General features: G+C 41.5%; 1 protein-coding gene and 1 long non-coding RNA gene across 3 annotated transcripts in view; one reads left to right on the top strand and one right to left on the bottom strand.

The window, feature by feature from the left end:
* LOC111864093 (voltage-dependent calcium channel type D subunit alpha-1) overlaps positions 1–12,460 on the top strand; it is a 221,044-nt gene that overhangs the window by 34,477 nt on the left and 174,107 nt on the right. Inside the window, exon 1 of one of the 2 annotated variants that reach the window (XM_033751324.1) lies at positions 11,116–11,202. The exons of the other annotated variant lie outside the window; for it this stretch is intronic. The gene's annotated coding sequence lies outside the window, so the exon portion shown is untranslated. Of the gene's footprint in view, positions 1–11,115; positions 11,203–12,460 lie in introns of those variants that run through there. 2 annotated transcript variants of the gene reach the window in all.
* The window catches only part of LOC117282276, a 114,042-nt gene that overhangs the window by 10,386 nt on the left and 91,196 nt on the right, over positions 1–12,460 (bottom strand). The gene's annotated exons all lie outside the window — the stretch shown is intronic.

Raw genomic sequence — 12,460 nt, forward strand, 5'->3', positions numbered from 1 at the left:
CGGTCTCCAAGCGAGCGAAGACAGTACATGCCTTGGACCGCTCGGCTACCGTGACCGGCAGTGTATAAGAATAATATATAAGAATTCAGTTCGTACCTCACAGGAAACAGATCCGAACCCACGGTCCAGGTTTCCAAGCGAGGGAAGACAGTACATGCCTTAGACCGCTCGGCTACCGTGACCGGCGTCTAATTCTCATACAGGTTTATAGATCTAAAGAGGTGTTGCGGAATTAAAAAAGTGCCAATTACCGCAACAAAAGCATACGCAAGGACGCACGGAAGGACACAGGCGACGAAATAAAAATGCCAGTGCATGATTTAAGGAAGAAGATGACAAATTTATTAGCTTCATATAGAAGAAAAAAGTCCCGAATTAAGAAGTCTCACATAACTCACTCTTGGCTCCATAAGCGAGGTTATGTGTTCGAAATCCGATAATGATATTTGCGTAAAGTTTTTAATTCATCTCCCACCAATTCAAATATCATATCTCGGATAAGTCTATTGCCATATTGCATTCGCTGATGATACAATTCCTTCATCCACCAACGCATATTTCGTTTCGGTTTCTTTATTTCTTCGATGTTGAACATAAACATAAAGACAGCCGCTGCGCGCGCAGTATTCATGGTGATCTCGCGAGAACTGCGGAACAGCCTCATCATTAGAAATGAGGTTCGATAAAAAGAGTTAATCCAATTCAGAATTTTGTATTAATTCCTGATTCACACTTTTTTCTTGTCTCTTATCCAATCTATATTTAATGTGTCTTTCAGAAACTGGCATTTTCAATCCAGGACACAAATATTTTTGAGACATAAAAAATTGGAACACGTTCATATATAAATATGTTTTTTTTTTTAAATAATCTGCCATTTCATTTTGTCAAATAGAAGAATATGGATTAGAAATAATATTTTATACAGAGTTGCTAGCTTTGAAGTTCTCTCAGCGGGGACTATGAATGTTGTCTGGAACTTAACGCCGTGTAGTCCAGTAGAATTCCATCCGCCTTTCAGTGGAACATGGTGTCACTATCCTCAGGATTGAGCAGTAAGGCAGGAAATTAGCCAGGAGGAAGCAAACGGCAATCGTACAAGTTCTCCTTCTGCTTCTTGCCATTTCCGAATCGTCGTTCAACATATACTGCACTGCACGACGCTGTATCCATGCAGACTACTCCTCATTTTAAAATGAATTTGAAAAGCACCTTCAGGACACGTTATTTTAAATTTCACTGCTATCTTAAACGATAATTTTTATACTTAGCCTTTACTTTGTGTGTTCGTTTTGGGGACAATATATGTTCTTTTCTAGACGCAGTTGTTCTTACAAATTTTGTAGAGTAAAAGAAAACGTGAGTAGAATGTCTATCTGTACTACACACTCCGTCATATGAGTGTTTGGAGCCCATGCAGCTAAAGGGGACGATGCAACATGGCGTGAAAATGCGCCCCACTTCTCGCTCACTACGCAATTGTACACACGGCGTAGAGATGGCGCGCGCGTCTACTCCCGCAGGGGAGTGTGTCGGTTATTGCTTACCGTGCATAAACATTACTACAGCACAGACCACTGAGCCAGTCACCATGACTGTCATTACCGTCATTACATCCCAAAACGCCTCGTAAGCTATAACTGACCTGTGTTTTATAATTTACTAGAATCAACCCGACATACATATTTAGTACTTACTTACTTATGGAGCTGAGCCCTTTTTGAGGAGAAGCCAAATTTGCAGCTACTTAAGAATTTCCCAGCATTTTATGGAACCCGAAGGTTCATCACCGTGTTCACAACAGCCCTCCACTGGTCCCTATCCTGAGCCAGATCAATCCAATCCATCCCATCCTATCTCTATAAGATCCATTTTTACCTATTTAGTACAGATCTCAAAAACCAAACTTTATCAGGATATGCCAAGCCGCAACACATATAAGTCCTTCGATTGTTGCATTCGATTTCATTGCACGAAATTTGAATAAAACACGCATTAAAGTGTAGCCCCGCGCACGTAAATATTCATTTGAGGAAGGGTTAAAAGAAGCTCGTTTTTAAACATGTAGAATTTTTTTCTGTTTTTAAGGGAGGGGTTGGCATATTTGATTTAGCAGATCCCAACTTGAGGCACTCAAATGTTGGATAAAATCGTACTCCTGAGTTTTATACATATTATAGCTTCAGAATGATATTTTTCATTTCGGGGCTCAGCTATTGCAGAGGTCTCAGAATTTCATGCTCCTATATGCCTGTGTTAAGAACTGAATGGTGTCTCGTCGCAAGGACATGTCTACCTCAACCTTACGTCATTAAAGTGTATGATCACTCTTCATAGTGTCACGTGTAGTACACTTATTTCTTATTCTGAACGGCGCTGGTTCCAACGACGCCAAGAAGACAGGCTTCCCGACAAAGCATTAAAGCAGGTTTACACAGCACTTCCAGATAATTTCCCAAAATATGCTACCGATCTTTCATCTAACGCAGTTCTCACGTCACGATCCATAAGAGGGACCCGTGATTTCTCATTGAAATCTCGAATGACGTCCGTAAAGAAAGGGAACATACATTCTGATTTCTGTTACAGATGATATTACGCTCTGTTCTTAGAAATAAAAAAAACAAAAACGATAACAGTTGACAGCCTCTGTGGCCTAATGGTGAGAGTTCCTGGCTACAAATCCAGAAGTCTCAGGTGCGATTCCCGGGGCTACAAGATTTCCTGATATGTAGTGGGTCTAGAACGGGGTCCACTCGGCCTCGTGAGGATAACTGAGGAGCTACTTGAATGGAAAAAGTAGCGGCTCCGGTCTAGAGAACCGAAATTAACGTCCGTGGGGATTCGTTGCGCTGACCACGCGACACCCTCTATCCGCTAAAGTTGGTATTAACTCCGCCGAAAAGCGGCGGTCTCTCGGTCGGTGTAGTACGCTTGCGGACTAAAATCACGGAGTTTAAATTACTTACAGTTATGAGTTGTGAGTAATCAATAAATCCAATTATCAGTCCAAACTCCCCTCCAGTCACTAACACGTTGCAATACATAATACAAAATATTTATAATTGTAATGGCCTCTGATGGACTGGGTGACTTCCACTTCAGCTTTTGCATTCAAATTTTGGTTCAGGTACCAGGTATCACGGCTTAAGTTTATCGTGGTTTTCTTTTCTTCCTCCATGAAAATTGCCAAACAGTATATCGAATTTGGGCATAACAGTTTCCTCCCGCATCATGTTCTGTTGTTTCTTCATTAATCAACTTACAATTTTTTTAAAATTCGCTAATGGGGGGTGGAGTCCAGCTTGCTCCACTCGGCACGGCGGCCACTGATTGGTCTATTGTACCTGCCCCGGGTGATTATGATGATGGAGAATTTAGTGGAATGACGATGAGCAGGGGAAACCGAATTACTCGGAGAAAACCTGCCCCAGAGCCACTCTGTCCACCACAAATTCCACTTGACCAGACACGCGATCGAAACCGTGCCGCCGCGGTGGGAAGCCTGCGACTAACCGCTTGAGCTATGGCGCGGCCATCAACCTACCATTAGACGATATATAATTTGGCAACGTCGCTGAGCACAGCATAAATAAATAAATAAATAGAAGGAGTAGCCACTCCACGTATGTCTTCCCGGCAGGCTAACCGAGGGAGATGTTTGCTCTAGTATAAATTTTTGGGGGAGGGGCAATGTTACGGTGCTGTTATTGCGCGTAACATGTACGGTACAATGTTGGTACAACTGCTGAATGCTTCATTCGGAAGGGTCAGGAAGAGAGGGGCTGTGGTCTGACTGAGGCACTATCTCGGACGTTATCTGGGGTGACTGAGGAAAACCACAAAATATCTAGCTTGGAATAGCAGTTGTTTGTCCAAATCGAACCAAGTACAACCGAAATATGAGTCTACGGTTTACCGCTACGCAAACCAGCTCGGTAAGGAACGTTTATCGTTATATTCCTTTGTGTTGGCGTCTAAAACTTAACGTTACAATCAGCGTACACTAAACATACATATAAACAAAAATACTCCTTGGCCTGCAGTCCGCAAGCTAACTATACCGACCGAGCGACCGCCGCTTTTCGGCGTAGTGCCAACTTTAGCGGACAGATGGTGTCACGTGGTCAGCGCAACGGATCCCCACAGCAGTTAATCTCGGTTTTGTAGACCGGAGCCGCTATTTCCTTTAAGTATCTCCTCAGCTATCCTCACGAGGCTGAGTGAACACTGTTCCTGACCCACTACTTATCAGAAAATCAGGTAGCGCCAGGAATCAAACCCGTGACCTCTGGAACTGCAGCCAGGAACTGTGACCACTAGACCACAGAGGCGGTCTATATATATATATATAATTTAGGTAACAGATATGGACACTTTTCGTTAAATGTTCAACGAAAATTTTATTAGTCTGTGAATAGATACGAACGTGATGTCTTATCAAAGATTTGTTACCGTTCAGGAAACTGAATATGACAGCAAAATTAACACGATTAATTATATCGCCAGTAAGGTTTGCAGCCTCAATATCTGTTATGTCGACTTTACGTCACATTGCAACCAACTGTATATTTATCTACTTGGACTTGGACTTGGACCCGCTGCTTGTTGAGGGAAGGCTTCCTCTGTATTTGCATGTTACAAAGCCATCGCTTTCACCTTTGACTTATAAATCATACAAAACGAGACTGGAAAAATAATAATAAGCAGAAGTATATAATTTTGTTATTGGAAAAGAAATCAATAGCCTCTGTGACAGACAAGGTATAGAAACAAGCGAAGCGTACAACTTTATTGACATAATATAGCTCGATCCTGGGACAGGAAAGTCTTAAAGGGCGGCCGCACACCAACTGCGTCAAGACAAGCATCAAGACCTGAGACAAAAGACGCAGTCTTGCTTCATTCGTGATTCGTCAACATCATGACTCAGACCGGTGTGCGGCGGTTTTCATAATCACATTCGTTTCAACTGTGCTCCTTTCTTTGCGTCATGTCGCAGACATCGTGTCTTGACTGTTACATGTCTTGACGCATGCCGGTGTGCGGCCTACCTTATATCCTCCTTCAGAGACAAACGGTTGAACTACATTTCAGCTTTATTTCATCAGTACGAGGGCGCGTTTCATTTCAAATTATTAAAAATATTGGTTCATGAAAAAATGCAAACCCACCTTACGTTTAAGACTCATAATATAGAGCTTTGGGACTTCTAGGGATGAACCTGGGTTTGCCATTCTTCCAGAAACTGGCTGAGTTATTTTGTGGATCTGCTAAGGTGATTATACTGTGTTAGTAGATTTTAAAGGGTTCTGACAATGTTGGATAACACACAGAATTACTGGGTTTTTGGACTTTTCCCATCGTTCCCACGACGTTTCGGAAACTGGTTCTTTTTCCGTCTTCAGTTGAGAAAGGAAGACACCTACTCAGATGGGCCCCTTAAGGTTCGGCCACACAGAGCGCTACGTACGCTACGTACGCTATGTTCGCTATACGAACAGAAAAATATCTCCCTTTATTGCCAATGTGACTGGCCACACAGACTTCCGTACGCTACGTACGCTATGTTTCCTATGTTGGCTGCGTCGCAGAGTGTACACAGCGTACGTAGCGAACATAGCGTAGTGCTCTGTTGGCCGAACCTTTAGAAAGACAACTCCTCTCAGATTTGCCCAGCTATTTCAACATATAAGACTAGGCTAGTTCAGCGGCAGATAACAAGAAACCATAAAATAAAAATTGTGATAGAGCATGCACATGCGTGGAGCTAGGATAGAAAAAGAGGTAGAAATTTGTGTTAGAAACCTAGCCGACAAAATCACATGCATGAGCACCAACGTCGTCTCTTCTATTTGCTATAATTCCGGACGATGGAAAAAGTCCAAGAACCCAGTAATTCTGTGTTTACTGTTAGTCTGTGTTCGTTTACTCTGTGTTTCTGCTGTCCTATGCGTGCAGGGACAATCCTCAGGACGGAATGATTGATCTCTCATGTAAGGAGTCCTACCAACTGTGTAAAAGATGAACAACCTGCAAAGCAGGAAAAGTCCAACAAAGGGCTGTAGAACCACAGACGGATAATAACTTCTTTCAGAGCGATGGGTATCAGTAGTGTGCAGAAGACGCCATGGTTAATACTGATAAGAACTTCAGTTCGAATGGTCAAAATCTAATAAATTTTAGGGTTTTTTTTCTTGAATATTGTAATTCTCAACGACGATTTGAAAATCACGACTGAACACAAACATTCACTGAGGCCTTCCTGAACTAAACGCATTTCAATTCAATTAAACAGACCTGCCTCTCATATAGATTGGACACGTTGCCAAATGGGCTCGATGCACCGGCCGCTCTAATTTTATAACTCGTCGTTTGTTGTGGGCCGGGATCACGACTGGGTGGGTAGAACTCATTTGCATTTTACAACCATTAGAACTGTTTGATCGTGTGCGGCGAAAATAAAGGCCGATATGGACAATAAACCCATGAAAGGTGCAGTACTGATTGGCAGCTTGTGGTAAGTTGGAACTTGACTTTCTGAGTGGCCCAATTACATGACTCACAAACATATGTGTATAGTATAGTACACACACGCATGTGTATATCGATCTATGGCTCTACAGGCATTTTCTTGGCCCTTGGCCGATTTTTTAATATTTTAACTCTATACACAGTCGGCATGACTCCGTGGATGGGGGATTAGCCCCTCGCAAGACCGTTACCCACACACAGAATAAAACAGAATAAACTCACAAAGACATTTATGCTTTAAGTGGGATTCGAACCCACGATCCCAGCGTTTGAGCGAGCGAAGACAGTTCATGCCTTATAGAGCGCGTCCGCTGTGGTCGGCCATGTGTAAATATACACGTATATAGCAATAGCGGCCGGTCACGGTAGCCGAGCGGTCTAAGGCATGTACTGTCGTCGCTCGCTTGGAAACCGGGATCGTGGGTTCGGATGTTTCCTGTGAGGTACGAACTGAATTCTTATATATTATTCTTATACACTGCCGGCCACGGTAGCCGAGCGGTCTAAGGCACGTACTGTCTTCGCTCGCTTGNAGGGCATGGATGTTTAGTTTGTGTGTGTGCGTTTTTCTGTGTTTGTGTACAGGTAGAGGCCTTGCGACGAGCTGATCACCCGCCCAAGGAGTCCTACCGAATGTGTAAGATCTAGAAAAACCGAAGTGAACGGAGAAGTTCATGGAGGTAGGCCTAGGCCCACTGGGGCTCTAGTGCCAAGGGGGGAAAATATAGCACTAGCAGTAACACGACATTACGAATAACGGAGATTGAACACAATTTCAGACTGCGTAAAATAAAAGTAAAAGTAAAGCTACCCTTGTAACAGGCCGTGGAGTCCCATAGGGTTGTGAGATGTTGAGGTTCCCACATTATCTAGCCAATCGGCTCATAGATAGTTGATAGATATAAGGTTGTCAGCCTTACGCGTCGGCCGCGCTTTAACCCCAGGAAAATTCCTGGTACTCATTTCTGTTAGAGACTGAGTTGACCCCAGGGTCATAGTGCGGCTGGAAGGATTAGGTCAATTGGAAAAAATCCAATGACCTCATCGGGACTCGAACCCGCGACCTTCCGGCTTGTAGCAGAGTGCCTCAACCAACTACACTACCGCGTCAAGTGATGGCACAGTTGAACATTGATCGCTGAGAGATTTCAGACTGCGCAGGAGAATAACAGTACTTGCAATTGCATAATGATAATGATAATGATTAGATGATAAAAACGAAGACAATGACGACAGTTTGTGTGTAACGTGTAAATGTAACGTGTTACAGTCTTCTAACATTAATTATTCCTTGTGCCCTTCCGGCTGAAGTAATACACTCCCTAACCGCTGACTCAAGACTGCCCCGTAATCAAAATCAATGTCACTTTAGAACCGAAGATCAGTCGGCCAATCGGTCCTGGTGTCAAGCCCCATCTGGGGTCCAAGACCAGATTTACGTTACTGCAAGAAAGTCGCGGTTTCGTCGATGTGGGGCGCCCTCTCCATCGGTTGGCTCAGTTGCTGCTCGTCTTCGCCAGCACAGTCATTCCTGGCTTTAGTCTCTTCGAGATCCATAACCAAGATATGTCTCTTTACATCGGTGTAGCCTAGCAATGGATATGTTTGTAGAGCCGTTCCCTAGCAACGGATGTCTCTGTTGGCTTCATAATTGTGGCTTTCAGCAGACATGTCACCATAATAATAATAATAATAATAATAATAATAATAATAATAATAAATTCGTTTACGTAATGTGAAGGCAACAGAAACAGCGATTAATTTCTTAGGAAAGTTGGCATTAAGACTCAAACAGTCTGGCGATAATAGAATATCCGTTAGTGTTTCTACACCACAAGCTTCACTTATGCACTGTGACCACACACTAAAGCCACTTTAGCAAGGCGACGAACAGGTATCTCGAAAAATACTGCAGAACTCAGCGGAAATGAGATTCCAATTTTCTTATGATTACGATCTTCCGAGAAGTGACGTCATGTAGTTCGGTATACTACGCATAAGTGTCCTGCCACACGGCAGCACATCGTAATATTTGTATTCATTGGCAGAAGAACTTCTAAGCCCACTTAATTTCGTTGTCCAATAAAGAAATGAGGACGATCTGAGGTCGTGTTGTTTGTGTATAAGCAATGATTACGATTTATTTAAAAATTTAGCTGATTTCCACGAAAGTTTATTTTAGAATAATGCAACTGAAATACATCTCTCGCCCTCAATCAAAGATTCGTTCATGATCATATATAAAGTAGGATCTATAATTCAACAATAGAGCTTAAAGCGAGACTGACAAGCTATTGTTATTCGTTCATTTCTCGATTGTTTTTGATATTGTCATGTGTAGGTTGGTACGCGTGACGAAAGGACGAGTTTTAGTTCGGATGATTGGATTTATTAGCAACTTGATTACAAACTCTCTTAATTAGTCAATACTGCGATATCGCTCATTTACACTTTATAATTCGCTGTTACACACACATTAGTCCTCTCCTGGTAATGCAATTAAAACACAGGAACTAGCGCTTCAAACCGCTCCTGATATTACGTACACATAAACAGAGCCTTCAAATCACAGTTTAAAAGCTCACAGGCCGACCTCCTGTATTTTCTCTACTCCTGGTTCCAATTTGCTCTGTTCGCGTCTTTCAGCCGCTATTTCTCTCGCGTAAGTTCTCATAGCTGATCCTGGTAACTTAACTGTGCCACTCTGTCGCTCACTGCCACGTTCAGTTCCAATTCGCCCTGAACTCAACGGCTCACAGCTCTCGCTACGTACACCCAGTCAACACGTCACATGTCCATTGTTTTGGATAAAAGTTTATGAACTGAAAAGCAACAAACATTACCTGAACTTGCGTTCCTCCAAGTTTCACTGAGAGAATCATTTGGGAATGTTGTTTTTAAGTATATATGTTAGGATATTCTAAATTGATTACTATTCATTTCGTTAATTTTATTTCAGTAGGAATTAGTAAAACTGTGAATAGATTCAAGATAGGTAACAGATGTTTTGAAAATGTGGTACAGTTCAGATATTTGGGACTGACTGTAACAAATAAAAGCCGGTCACGGTAGCCGAGCGGTCTAAGGCATGTACTGTCGTCGCTCGCTTGGAAACCGGGATCGTGGGTTCGAATCTCACTCAGGGCATGTATGTGTGCGTTTTTCTGTGTTTGTATATAGGTAGAGGCCTTGCGACGAGCTGATCACCCGCCCAAGGAGTCCTACCGAATGTGTAAGATCTAGAAAAACCGAGGTGAACGGAGTTCATGGAGGTAGGCCTAGGCCCACTGGGGCTGTAGTGCCAAGGGGGAAGAAAAAAGTAACAAATAAAAACCTGATTCACGAGGAAAATTACGAGGAGACTAAACTCGGTTAATGCTTGCTACCTTCAGTTACGAACCTTTTGTCTTCTCGTCTGCTGTCCAAAACCTTAAAAATTAGAATATACAAAACTATAAGTTTGCCTGTGGTTCTGTATGGGTTTGAAACTTGGTCTCTGACATAAAGGGACTGAGGGTGTTTGTGAACAGGATGTTGAGGAGAATATTTGGACTGAAGGGGGATGAAGTGACAGGAAGTTGGAGAAAACTCCATAATGAGGAGCTTCATAACTTGTACTTTTCTCCAAGTATAATTAAAATTATCAAGTCAAGGAGGATGAGGTGGGCAGGGCATGTAGCACGAATGAGGGCGACAAGGAATGCATATAGGATATTGGTGGGAAAGCCAGAAGGAAAGAGATCACCGGGAAGACCAGAGCGTAGGTGGGTGGACAGTATTAAAATGGATTTTTTTAAATTCGCTTAGCGGGGGTGGAGTCCAACTTAAACAGCGAGACGAATGTGTTCAGACTAAATTGTCGCGTCATAAGATGTTCTAAAGCAATCCGAAAAGTGCGTAATGAAAAATTTGAGGTCCTCACAACGGCGGTTATGACGAGTTCTGTTTCCTGCAATATAACTCCTTGTAGTCCGTTGAAAGTCAACTGACGTTTCTGAGAAACATGGCGCCTCATTTTCAGGTTTGAAGGATAAGCCAAGGAATAAGTCAGCGTGAAGCAGTTAGCAACCCTTCAACCCTGAAGACGGAGGCACCATGATCCTCTGAAACCTTGGTTGTCTTCCAACTGACTACACGGCGTCAGGCCTATATCCATGAAGATGGAAATCTGCATATTGAAGAATCCGTCATTTTTTAAGCATCACTTAATGAATATGTAAATAAATGCACATGACTCACCATCTTCTAACTTTGCTAAAGGGAAGAACGTCAGATGTATGCATCGACTTACTATTGGGTTCCATTTACTTTGATTGCATATGAACATCAGCTCTATCATTAATCTGAATCGAATTGGGGTTATTAACCAAATTGCTCTTGCAATTATTCATTTGATCAGAAAGGATATGAAACATTACGCATGAACCATGAAATGGCCGATGCGACGCACCTGGTGAACGTTTGGCATTTCATATAAAAGAGGGTTGGTTTGTCTGGCTTAGTGAACTTTCCGGAGCAGAGTGCGCAGGCGTCGGTCAGGAAGTGAGCGAGAGAAGCCAACCCTGTGTTTTAACGTCAAGTTGGTCAAGGTGGTCAAGTTGTTCCAGCAGAGACATTTATGTTGCAGTTGTATTAACTCCATCTGTCAAGCTAACAGGGCAGAGGAACGTAAGTTAGTGCAACAGAATTATATTTGTGTATAATATTCGTCATATTTTATTGTTCATGATGTACGTAAGGATTATTTGATATAATTACTTGGAATCTCGGTAGGTTAAATAGGCATACACTTAACACAGGAGTCTTAATGTTTCGTAACTTTTTAAACATCTCATTTATCGGATTATACTACTATTATTACACAAATTTATTTACTGTTGTGTTCAGTATTATCTGCGTTAACGTGTCTTTATGTTTTATTCGTATTTGCATCGGCTTAACTAAATAAGTACCCTCATAAAGCACAAAGCTTGAGGAATATGAAATCAAACTTGAACGTTCCCTGTTCACTTTTATTTTCGTCTCTGGAAAACAGATCACCGTGTTTGCAGTAATTGTACAATCTGATTCATTTGTAATTAATATTTTTTGTCTTAAACGTCTATGTATCTACAGTCCGTCAATAATGCAACAATTGTTTATTCACCATTTAACAATTACCACAACATGTTTCGGCCATAGATGGTCATCTTCAGGTGTCTTAATGCATCCAAACTGTTAACACTGCTCTGATGTGCAGCTTGGATGCATTAAGACACCTGAAGATGACCACCTATGGCCGAAACATGTTGTGGTAATTGTTAAATGGTGAATAAACAATTGTTGCATTATTAACGGACTGTGGATATATAGACGTTTAGTTAAAGTTTTGCAACAGGCTGCTGAAATACAGAATTTCTTTCGTCTGAAATGCTTCTACTCTTTAATTTAAACCAATAAAAAAAAACTAAAAAAAAAAAAATCTTCATAAACAAAACGGAAACAATGACGTCATTAAAATACTTAGATTTATCATTAGATATTATATTAATTTTAAGCATATTTAAAATAGGATTTTAAAATATGAATGAAAAATATTAATAAAAAGCAAAATTAATGTTTAGTTTGCTACATCAATTCTGATTTTATAATATAAATTACCGTATTTACGCATGTATAGGCCGCGTGCGTGTATAGGTCGCAGCACAATTTTCAGACAGAAATTATAGAAAAAATATTTTTTTTGAATATTATTTCAGGAGTAGAACACCCTGTATTACTAATTATGAATATAATTTTTTTTTTAAATGAAGTGTGATTTCGAATATTTCGAATATAAGCCGCACCCCAGTTTTCTTCTTGAATTTTTGGCAAAAAATGTGCGGCCTATACATGCGTAAATACGGTAATTTTCTGGTATGAGTTTTGTCGCGATGAAACAGTGGTC

This window comes from Cryptotermes secundus, unplaced genomic scaffold, assembly GCF_002891405.2.
Source record: "Cryptotermes secundus unplaced genomic scaffold, Csec_1.0 scaffold708, whole genome shotgun sequence".
Taxonomy (NCBI): Eukaryota; Metazoa; Arthropoda; class Insecta; order Blattodea; family Kalotermitidae; genus Cryptotermes; species Cryptotermes secundus.